The sequence below is a fragment of the Megalops cyprinoides genome, chromosome 5 (assembly GCF_013368585.1).
Source record: "Megalops cyprinoides isolate fMegCyp1 chromosome 5, fMegCyp1.pri, whole genome shotgun sequence".
Classification (NCBI taxonomy): Eukaryota; Metazoa; Chordata; class Actinopteri; order Elopiformes; family Megalopidae; genus Megalops; species Megalops cyprinoides.
Window position 1 is genome coordinate 16,000,892 of NC_050587.1, and position 12,282 is coordinate 16,013,173.

Below are 12,282 nucleotides of genomic sequence, written 5' to 3' on the forward strand. Positions count from 1 at the left end.
AAGACCTAAGATTTTGTTGTGTTGTAGTGTTGTGTTTCATTATCGTGAATAAAAATGATTTTGCTGGTTTGTTGGTCTTTTTGTGTATTTAGTGAAAATAGTTTGTGTTTTCATCTGTTCTGAGGGTGAATGACCATTTGGACAAACATTTAAACATTTAAATTGGGTGTATATCCTTGGTACAGTTCAGATGTACTCAGGAAGAAAAATCATTCATCCATTTGTATGACGTGTCCATCAAAAGCCAGTTAGTTAATCAAGCATCTGTAGCTGAATGTGTTTCAACAAGAATGGATGAGTCAAAAAGCTCACACAGAGATATGTAGGGTAAGTAAATGTTGATCTTTACTTACTAAATGTTTGATGATATCGCTGTGTAAATCTTATGTAGCATAATAGAAATTTCCCAGTGTTTGGATTTTCTTGACTTAGCTATTACAATTACAACAACATTTTGAGACAATGAGTATGTTCAACAAATAGACAACAAAACAAAAGAGCTGGAGTCATTTTAAATGGATTTCTCACGAGAAAAAGCAAATAACTACATCCCTGCCCAAACCCATATTGATCCAGAATTTATCCAGTATGGTTCAAAATATAAGTTTTGCCAGCAGCTGGATCAGGCTACCCATGGGAAAACAATGCTTCTGTTGGTGGGCCACTAAGGGACAGTCCCTTTCAACCTCAAAGTCAATGCCTCTATGCAGTTCGCGGACACTGTGTTCTGGGAGATGCTCTTTGTCAGATGATATGGTAAACCTAAGGCAAATGACCCACTGTGTCAAGACTGATCCCATGACACTTACCACAAATATTAGAGGGCTCTCTGGTGGTTTGGCTATATTCCACCTCACCATTTTGATCAGTGCTCTGGCACAACACTGGCATGCGAAACTCAAGTGGATATTAGAAAATACATTGGTGGTGGCTGAGGTCAATGTTCCCCACATAGTGAAGTGATAAAAGGCACTATAATGTAATTTATTATCTTCATTCATAATAATAATTAGTTATATGTTATTAGTTATGGTGAAGTGTATTTAGAATATTTTCACTTCAGGTAATCATTATTAATAGCATTATTAGTATTGATTAATTAATTTATTTTAATAATTGATCTTGCATTTTTGAATAAAGCTTGAATTACATGTTCACAAATCCATCTCACAAAAGCTGTATGGCCCTTGAGACTTTGGTATATTAGGAATATCAAGGTGTGCTTGGTGCAGATATGAAACACTAGTTGTACCAATTTCATAGAAGCCCTATCCTCTCATGATTTCTGGTTTAAGATACAACAAAGAAAGGTGTACAGGGCATGATGAAGAACGAGCTGCTGTTCTCATGGCATCAGATCTGAACTCACTGAACAAATGGAAAACAGTGCATATCTCTAACCTACCTCATAATACCGCTAGTGTTTCTCCTTGAACGTCCCTCAGAATAATTAAGAGGTGTTTCCCATCATAGAATTTTTTTTGTTTTTATCAAAGAACACATAATACCACAATAAGCAGTAAATAAATGGTAGGCTGGAGGTATGCAGGAACAACTCACCATTGTTAAAACGTGCCAAATTCAGAGGTGCAAGAAAGGACAGTGATTTATTGGAAGGGTAGAGTCCATTGCCTTCTCCAAGTCAAGACATCGACTCTCTCAAAACTGAAACATTATCCACTTGCTCCAGCTCTCATTAATGGAATAGAGTCGTTAAATGATCACATGGATCCTCCGGATCAGCAGTCATCCAAGACCAGGGCATGTCTAGGCAAGTATTTTGCAATGTTAATACTCCACAATAATGAACCCAGCAGTGCCTGATATGCTAACAGATGGAGTGGTTGTTGGCTTCTGAGGCATCAGGCTTGAGCTCAGGCCCATATGCCAGTCTCGGCGCTCATTTCCATCACTCACACAGGAAAGCAGTGTGTCAAGCCATCGCTCAAACACAAAACAGCAGGAGCTCCACTTACCAGAGCACCTTCTGCCTGTCGTGGCGGGGAACCTCCACAATCAGCAGCCATGGAAGCTGTTCTTATTGTTGGTGTTGAGCATTAACAGACCCTGACAAAGGCTTCCATCTTTCTTGACACCTGTCGTCACCCCAAGCAAGAGGAAAGTAAGCCCCACTAATGAGGCCTCTAATAACTGTCGTGTTCACTGAGAAAAACTTTACGTTGTCACATACAAATAATGATATCCTTTTGGTGGACTTCTTTTATTTACCTTTTCACTTTTCACTCAATGGATTTTCTCTGTGTATTGCGTGCATTCAAATCTGTGCCCGTGTTATGTGCCTAGTGTTGCTCCAGGTACCAAGGAGTGGCAACTGGGGTATTTGTTTGCGATTTCATGGAGTTTGTTTCTTATTTTGGGTTCATGTAAAGATATGTGTTTTAGGCCGGCCGGTGGCATACTGGTGCACTCAGCCATTGAGTACACAGTTGTGGTAGTAACGTTTGGGGAAAGATGGCGAATATCTGTTCCACTCAAGAAACAGGGTAGTTTGCTATGGAGGCTGCTTTCCTGCAGAACTCATTTAGTCTCATGGATATTTGAACACTGATTTATCGGCTAATTTTGTTCAGTCCATGGTCCATGCTCCTGTTTGTACTTGTGCAACATCTATTTCCAAATGGTAATCTCAGCATGGAGCAGGGCAGAAAAAACTGAGGCTGTGTGTGTTTAGGTAAATGAAACCCATAATTATCAGTGCCACTGGTAAATCTGATATACCACATATTCCATACAGTTTTCTCCGCAAATGGTTTTTCCCCAGCATGCATTATATGTATCCATTTATAATACAATAGACAAATATGGATTACTTTTCTCAGAGTTGCTGTAGTCAGGACCCTGTTATTGGATGTGCAAGTCCAAATTCAGGTCTTCGTGCTTCCTTCTTTACCCCCTCTCTCTGGGTGAGCGTTGAAGGTGGGGGTTACGGAGGCATTGCAGTGTCACAGACATGGCTCACTCTTTCTCATTCCTGTTCAGATATTGTGTTTGGCCAGAATGTTTGCTTTAGTTCACCAAAGGCATTTCTTCCAGAAGATTTCTGTATCTCTTTTTTAGCACATTCAGGACCGTATGAGACAACACAAAGACAGCCACTCTGTATTGTTTTCATTTTGGTCCTAAGGCCCCATGCCATAGGCCTGGTTTGCTCTGTTACTGCTTGTATTCACACCAGTCCCTTCATTGTCCCTGTCTACGGGCACCTCTACAATTCACTGCAGCCACTCAATTTATCTTGTTGTTTCCCAGGTTCTGTCCAAGGCAGATGACATAATATAACGACAATAGAGTTGAACAGGCTGAAGTGAGATTTTCAGCAGTCTCTTAAATCTTAAATTACTCTGGAACCCACATCCTGCAATTTTCCCCATCCTGCTTTCTTTGTTCAGTATAAATTGCATGAATTCAAAACAATGAAAGCTATTTACTTTACAATGCGATTTCCATTTTCCACCTCAGGCTTCTTAGATTTTTTCACCAAACTTTCCCTCAGGTGACAAGTAATAGTAACAAATGTTATAAACATATGCAGAACACTGTATTTAGACAAGAGGAATAAGTAGAATTGATAGTTGTATAGTAGCAAGCCCACAGAGGCTCAGCTTCCACATCTTGTACAGATCAATTGCACCATGTCATTCAATGTTCTGAAATTACTCACAGCAGAGGAAGTACCAGCCCCTGAGAGAAGACAGTGAAACAGTCAGATATTGTGTGACCCTAAAGTGATCCTGAGAGGAAAGCCATTGAGCTCAGAGAGGAACAAGGACACAAGGACAAAGGCTCACTGAGCAGAGAGTCACAGAGGCGAGGGGCAGGTCTCTCTGGGTGAAGTCCTCCGTGACCGGCACACATCGCACACTGGCTGCGGTGGACTCTATCCCGTGAGACCATTTCCTGCACCTGAAAAGGCAAACTTTGTCACGGAATGGAATCTGTTGCCATGATGCTTGTTGGACATGTGCTACACTTTTTTTTTCTCTTTTTTCATATCTATCATGATTGCATGATTTACTTTAACAGGAAGTTCCTTAATAGAGGTAATTACATTGAATGATAGAGTAGTTTTGCACAGACTCCTCTTAGCAGCATAAGCAGTTAGGCAAGGAAAGGTAGATATTAAATTCTCTATCCTAAATACTACTTTCTTTGTAATAGATTTTGTAAGAGTAATCTAGTTAAAATTAAATACTTAGTATTGGGATTTATCGTGGGTTTCAATCAAGAAGGAATGAAAAGTGAAGTCAAATACTACAGTGTACCTGTCTTAATACATAAAAGACAAAAACAAAAAGGATTTAATGTTGCATTCAAAGTAAATGACCTGAAAATCTCAAGCAGATCGAACGTATCCAAGTTTCTCAAATTTTATTCAGGGAGACATAGCAGAATGCCTGTCCCTCACAAGACTATAACCCCAATCCACCTCAGTGCTGCTCTGCTTCAAATACAGACAATTTGAGAATTTGTGAAATCTTTGTTGCAGCCTTGGTAGGTTGTTAACCCACAATGCCCTGGTGAAAAATCAAAGAGGTATTCTGATGACCAACCATATAGTGAAAGGTCTGTGATCATCCAGATTTATCTTTGTAAATACAGATGCATTTGTTGCTGGCAAGACAGTTCATCTCTGCACAATTTAAATGCTCCTGAATTCGAATGATCTTGATTTGATCATTATGTATCTGCTTAATCTCTGAGTCTCAGCTCTAAACTCTCTTTAAGCGGCAAATTAGCAGAGCTAATCAAATTAATACATGCACACTTAGCATGTCATGACAGTCATAATTCCTATACATGGTTTATTCTGTTGAAATATGAGGAGAGCAGTGAGGACTGGAGCAGTATCAGTTATGACCCAGTGTTGAGCGCATCAGCGAAGCCATGCAAACCCAGAAGACGGATTGGCTGTGACAACGTGCAGTGGTCGTGGAGAAAAATTAGCGGTAAAGCAATCTGACATTCAAGAGTGGAAACCTGGGGCTGGGGAGCAGAGTAGTGAGCGAAAGGAAGGCCGCAGAGCCAGACAAAAAGATGTTCATCACACAGGCACGGGCGCATCGCAGCACAAAACAAACTCGTGAGCTACACATATTGGCCTTGGAAAACAATCCTGTTTCCAGGACAGAGGTCTTGGAAACAGGATCATCTTGGTTTCTTAAAGGAATCTGGGAGTGAATTACGGTTAACATGATGTATGTGCACACACTTTAATATTGCAGCTGGGGCTTTTCTTTGCACACGCGAGCAGATTAGCGTGGCCGTGTTTGAAAGGGGTGATTTTTTTTTCCCGGCACAGCCAGTGCGCTGTTCTCATTGAGCACGGGCTGCAGTGTTCCTAGCCCAAGGCCCTCGACTCACATCATCAGCCTGTAAGCAACGAATGTGCAGCCTGGGTTTGAAGCAACCTCCCCTGACCTCCAGCTGACGTCTGCCCGGTGCGGAGACAGACTCTCGCTCAGGCACTGCGGGAAGACCACACTGGCAGACCCCCCCCCCCACCCTCCTCCCCCCCGCAATGTCAGTGATCAGTCACAACGCAGTCGCTGGCTGACCTACGTCACCTCCTCACAGTAATGACAGGAGAAGGGAAGGGGCGTTCCTCTGCTGAGCGCTCTGATCTGTGGAGATTATCTAGGACATACATGGGCTTACAATGCCAGACAGGGTGTTGTGAATACACTGGGAAAGGAAAGGGTGATCATGTATGACACAGCAGTCCGTAAAAATTCTATGAATATAAAAACAATGGCAGCATGCCTTTGTTACAGATTTGATTTGTTTGATAATATTCCTACAGTATATCCCATTTTTACATTACATTACATAACATTACATTCATTTAGCAGACACGCTTATCCAGAGCGACTTCCAGCATAAAAGAACGAAAATATATCCATTTTAATGAATGTTACAATAGGGGCATGCTATGTGATCCCTTTAAAGCAAGGTCAACAATCAATAGAGGTTATTTTTTAATATGAATTATTTTCCCTCAGTGTGCCTTAATCCCTTTGTGCCAGACTCACATGGCAGTGCTGTGCCCCCCATATCTCCACATTCTTGCTTTTCATGCTCCAAATCAGCTGCCCTAGGCATCTGTCATGTGTTGTTATGAAAATCAGAACAGTGGAGCTTACTGTTAGGAAAGCACTCTGTATCTTAGAGTAATGCTACAGCATTATGCCATGCTATTATCAGACATGCATCTATAAGTGTGTTTATCAACACAGTTCAATTAAATGTTTACAGGTCATTCAGAATGGGATTAATTGCATATGTTAAATATAATTTGTAGCCATTCGGTGTTAACTGGGAGTACAGCTGACATATTGTGTTCATTTCCACTGTGATAACTTGATTTTAGCCCTTGTGTAACTGTTCACACACGTTTGACCTGCAAACCTTCTGTTTAGAGTGTGTATCTATACTGTAAAAAGGTAATTTTTAGAGTCTCAGATAACTGGAAACTGAGTAATCACTGATTTAAGGGTTTTAAAACATTTCTTCAGAACCCTGTAGTTTGGAAGAATAGAAAATACACCAGGCAGCGGGGCAATGTCCTGATAAAAAAAAAAATGCTAGTCTAAAAATATGTTAGATTTTTTTTGTTTGTTTTCCTAAACCAATTGTATTGTAAGTTGCCACCGCAATCGCGGAGTTTATAGATGGAAAAATGTGACTGAATCACCCAGATATTTCTGCAGCGACTTCCTGGTGCTAATTGTGCATTTGACTTTCTGGTATCTTTGATGATTTATTTATTTAGCCTGAATATATGGAGCTTTCAATGTCCCAAAATGGCTTCCACAGAAATGGCAGAATATTAAATTGTGACCGTTAAAAAAATGTCTGTAATTACAGGAGGAAATTGATTTTGCAATAAGCAGTTATATTTGAACATAAATACAATGCTTTCCACTTCTCACATCTGTCCATTATAATTTGATTATGGAGTAATAAATAACGCTGTGAAATAGATGCTGTTAAAGACGTTTCCTGTTAATTGAGAGATGATCTTCGATCATTTCTGCGAATATTTAAAAAACATATGCGAGTTTTTATTTTGTAAATGCTTTATTATATAAAAAAACATTGCTCACGTTAATTGTTTGAATTTTACAGTGCTGTGTTAGCAATTTACTTTATTTCTGAGTCCCCGTGATGTTTGGGTTGTTGTCGTTTTGGAGATGAGACGCCTCCTTAGTTCTTCACTGAGACTAAGTGTGGGCTGTGGAGTGTCCAATTTCTCTGCTGCATTTCTTTGCATTTCTTTCATTCAGACAATTAGACTCGGGAAGGACGCGTTTCAATAAGGAAGTGTCTTTTTTACTACTGGCATATACATGGCATCCAGGCATTTAGCTTATCTGATAGGTGTTTCCGGTGTGTAATTAACCGGAGGTGACAGATGCACTGTATTCAGATTCTAACGACTTTTCATTTTTTTACACCCGGAATGGAATTACAGACTGTGAGAAAGCCAAAATTTCGTGTTTTTAATCTCGATATGCGATTGATTTTCATAACAAGGGAGTACACTGTACTATAAACAAAACAATCAATCAGAAATATATACATATTTATATTTATATAACAACAATTACTATTATTGTTGCAATATGACCTCAGACTATTGCATAGTATCCAGTTATTTCAGCCTATTACATGTCAGAGTTGCAGAAATGACTTGTGGCCATTTTAGGGGGGATGGGTTTGCTTTTGAACAGCATTTGTTGTGTCCTGTGACAATCAACTTGAACGCGATGATCTGGCAGATGTACTACTGCTTGACACAAAATGTTCACATGATGACAAACCCTGCATGACCCCTTTTTGTGTAAATGTAATGACAAGTCGCCCTCTAGTGGTGCTTTGCGTATCAAGCTCAGAAGCCCTGGAATTCAATTGTGGGGGAGATTCCGTTTCCGTGTGGGGAAAAAGCCGCAATCATCAGTATTGACTTAACGGTATTTTTAGTCCTTTCAATTAAAAGAGATCACTATAAAAATGACCGTCTCTCACCATCAGTGTTCCTTCTTGTCATTAACTTGGCCTCCTACTGTTTCAAAGAATTGGGTAGGAAGTGTGTCTATCATGTAGCAGTTGAGCCTTTGAGTCTAAAAATGTGTCTTGCAGACTAACATATCTAATTACTAGTCTTCTTCCAGTGCAACTCAAACTCATTGGATGTGTCCACATTCTTCTCTTCAATATTCACTTCAATACAGATTCAGACAATTGCGCCTATTTGACCACTGTCCTGTTTCATCAGAGGACCCTGCCATTCGCTCACAGCATGTTTCTGATTGACCTGAAATGTGTTGCAACGCTGGAAGTTGAGCTTCAATTTGCTGTTCAGACAGGAAGTCCCTGAGCTAACCAGGAAATCAATGTTCAGTCTGTTCAGTTAATGGCTTCAATAGTGTATTTTCCCCCTAAGTAGAATCCTCCTTTCCTGCCCTCAGACCTGTTCTAAGATGCAAAGACTGCACTCACTGTAGGTTCTAACTATGGTCATAAGCAGGCCACACAGTGTTGAACCCCTGGTCAGAAGAGACAGTAAGTGTGACTGAGTGCAGGTCTTGACTGAGAATCAATGTATAAAAACACTGTTAATCAGGTGGTAACTGTTATCAACCGCAAGTATATCTTAGATTGGTTTCTAATGTGTTGAAAAATCAAAAACGTTAAAGATAATGTCTACTAAGAATGGTTTAAAAAAATGTAAAAATTGTTTGGGAACATATATTTGGGAATTCAGGAAAATATACATTTTGATTATGATTGACAGCATTGTTTTGATTTAAAAAAAGAGTGTTTTGGCAACTATCTCTGCGAGGATAGGGGTAACAAAGAAATGAGAGGATGCATCTAGACATCTCCGCAGCAATAGAGCAAAAGACACTGAGCTGAAGAACCTCTATTACTGAACACAAAGCTGCCATTCAGTCATGCACAGCACACTTCCAACATCTCAGCAGTAAGAAAATACCATACAAAATACATACAAAAGTTGACAGGGTGCTGCGGTTGGTCTTCACTGATCAAAGAGCTTACAATGTGACGTAACACAAGAATAAACCAATACGCACATGGCAAATTAACTACATATCAGTATGTAGCAATGATGGCATACAAGAAGGTTAAACTAACATATTGTCTCCCCATAATGCTCCATTTGAGACAAACATTTCTCCCTCCCTTTCTTGCTGGGATCCGTCGGGCTCCACATGTCCCTCAAGTGCCAGGTGCCTGCCCCTCTCCTTTGACCCCGTTCCTTTTGTGTCTACGGAGTGCCTTTGTCTCTGCTGGCGGAGCTGTCTAGACAGTCAGGCCAGCAGGCAGCGGCAAACAATGACACAGTTGCTCTCTGCGTGACAATGTGCCATCAGACGCATGCATGACGTAGGCCGCAAACGGAGGGAATCCCTGGCTGCCCACAGACAGCGAAGGACAGCGGTCTCAGTTAATCATTTCTTCCAATGCATAAGCGCCATATGCCAGCCTGTCTGTAATGCGAAGTATCCCTTTGTCCCAAAACGCTGTGAAATCCAAGGACAGCCAATGGAGACCTACCATTTTCAGAAATAAGAGAAGAATATGTATAGGCCAACTCAAAGACCACCACATTTTTATATTCCACTATGGGGTGGATATCTTATATGCCCTGTTTCATATAATATAAAATGCTGAAGTTAATAAACGACAATTTTAAAAAGATTAAGCCTATTTTTAGTATATCCTAGCACACTAACAATACGGATGTGTGATGAAAACACCTAAATAAATAAATGACCATTAAAAAAAAAAAAAAGAAAGCATTTTTTCACCAGCGTGGACAGTGAAATATCATTATAGATAATGCAGGCTGGTCAGTTTGTTCATCACTATTTCCAGAAGGGAGTGTTACTTCAGTGCTCTGTATTGAATGTACCCATGCTGTATTATTAATAACCATGCAATCCAGTGACTTTGCTGGAGGGTGACTTCAGGTGTCCACTGAGGAACAATGTGTTTTTACAACACCACAAACCTATAAAGACAAGCATAAAATTGGAAATGAATGTAGCAGCCTTTTCCATAAAAAGGTTTGTATTTAATATATTCAACAGAAAATTAGTAAAATAGTTGTTTTTAAGAGTTCTAACAAACAGAACTCTACCAGTTCATACCAGTACAGGAAAATCATTCTCCTGTAGCAATATGTACCGTATCGTCTGCTCAAAAGCAGGAAGTAAACTGAGAGAAAACCATGTTCAACAGGTCATACGCCCATATCATGGGTATGCCACAAACACTGTAAATAATGGTGAAAAACAGGGAAGGGTACTCTGTAAAGTGCCCTTCAAATTCAAAGAAAAATGGTCCTTAGCTAATAATATTTTACCATTTCCCAGGTGCAACATGTAAGCTTCCAGTGAGGCAGTGAATCAGTGCTGCTCCAGGGCCTAAATGCATTGGACCGACCAGGACACCTGAAGGATTAGCACTAAAAAAAAATGCTTTCGTTGAGAGGGGGAGACAGGTGTAAAATTCCACTTGGTCGTGGCCCTTTTTGCCTGGGGAGTGGGCACACAGTACAAAGGCCTTTGTCAGTCCTATCCAGAAAGGCTGCACTTGACCAGCATGGAGTTATTGACACCCAGAAATGCTCCGCTACACGGATGTCACCTGAGATAGCCCGCGGAGAAGTGGGCCCCAGTCCCACCTCGGGTCTGCGGTGAGGGATCAGGTGAGAGAGTGGTGGAGAGTGTGGTCATGTGGAAAAGCAAAGGCAATTACACCCCGCCAAGTCCTCGACCCTGGCACTTTTCACAGGTGTTTCATTGCAGGCGCCTCTAGGAGAGAAAGCATCTTGTTTCTGAGACTGAGCAGCGGCACACATGAAGACACAGTGATGGGTCATTCACACAACATGTAGGGACTATAAAACGCATACATTTTATGAGATCAAGTGGGTCAGATTCCTTTACACTATGATTGCAGTTAACAGCAATATGAAACGCTACCTGCATGGAAAGGTGGAGCCAATGATTTAAAATCAAGAGAGAGCAGAAGCTTCCTGCTTATTTAAACAAGGTTTCTATCTCAACAAGAGAATGTAGCATAATTTTTCCAATGAAAATGCTTTTTAAATGCCCTCACTTTAATGCAGCAGAGAATATAGGCTGAATTTAAAGTGACATATGAACACTATTATTGTGATGAAAGTCAAGTAATTGGAGACAGGACCCTTTGAAATGATAAACAAGGAAGTGGACACATGGGGAAAAAGCGATGTACTGTAGATGCCTTTAGTTACATGCCTGTCTTGTATTGTGCCAGTGCATACAGAATTGTTCATAAAACAGTAACACAGTGCTTGTCACCCATGTGTATTAAGTCATGTGAGAAGTGAACACCTTTACTCTTTAGTGTTGGAAGAGAAGAAAAGACCACACATATTTAGTCTTTAAATAATACACTCTATTTATTTTGCTTTAAAATAGTTTCCTTTTATACTACAGACTTAAAATTTCAAGGAAGTCAGGGACTTGCGCAAGCAAGAAAAAAAATATTAACACTCAATATTTTGTTAATTTTAAATACTGAAAGTAAAAATAAAAACAATGAAAATAACAGAAAAACATAGGATTGAATTACAAGGGAAAATGATGCTTAAATTGCAGGTAAGGGTATCTTCAATTACAACTGCCTTTATGTGAACCATGCTTGAGCTTAATCATATTCCCTAGTTTTTTAAATGTAATGCAAACAATGGTATAGTATCTAAATGTCAAACTAGACAAAAGGGAAAGATTTTACCCAGCATTCTTATTGCATTTTTTTTTTTTTTTCATGAGGGATTGCACTACTGGGTGGGTCCTTTAATTCTGTATTTGGTTCAAGTTAAAACATTCCACACCATATACCAAAGAAGTCAAGGACAAAAAAAAACAAAAAAAAAAAAAAACAAGCGACACCCCTTTATTCTACGTATGAGGCTGGTGCCCTGGGAAGCAGATTACAATGTTTTTTTTTTCAGATCAGTAGGGTATGTAAGTCTTCCATGCAAAATATGAGGTCTGGGAGCAAATAAAACGAAGCGTTAGCTGCATCCAGTGGTTAGAACTGACCTAAGTAAAAAAAAACAGTCTGGGTAATTACTGTACCTCGGTTTGAAGATACACCAATTGCGGAGAGTAATATGAGAAACAGAAAACACATAAAAATGAAGCAGCTGAAGTTCATCGCCTGCTATGCGGGGGTAGTGTTTCA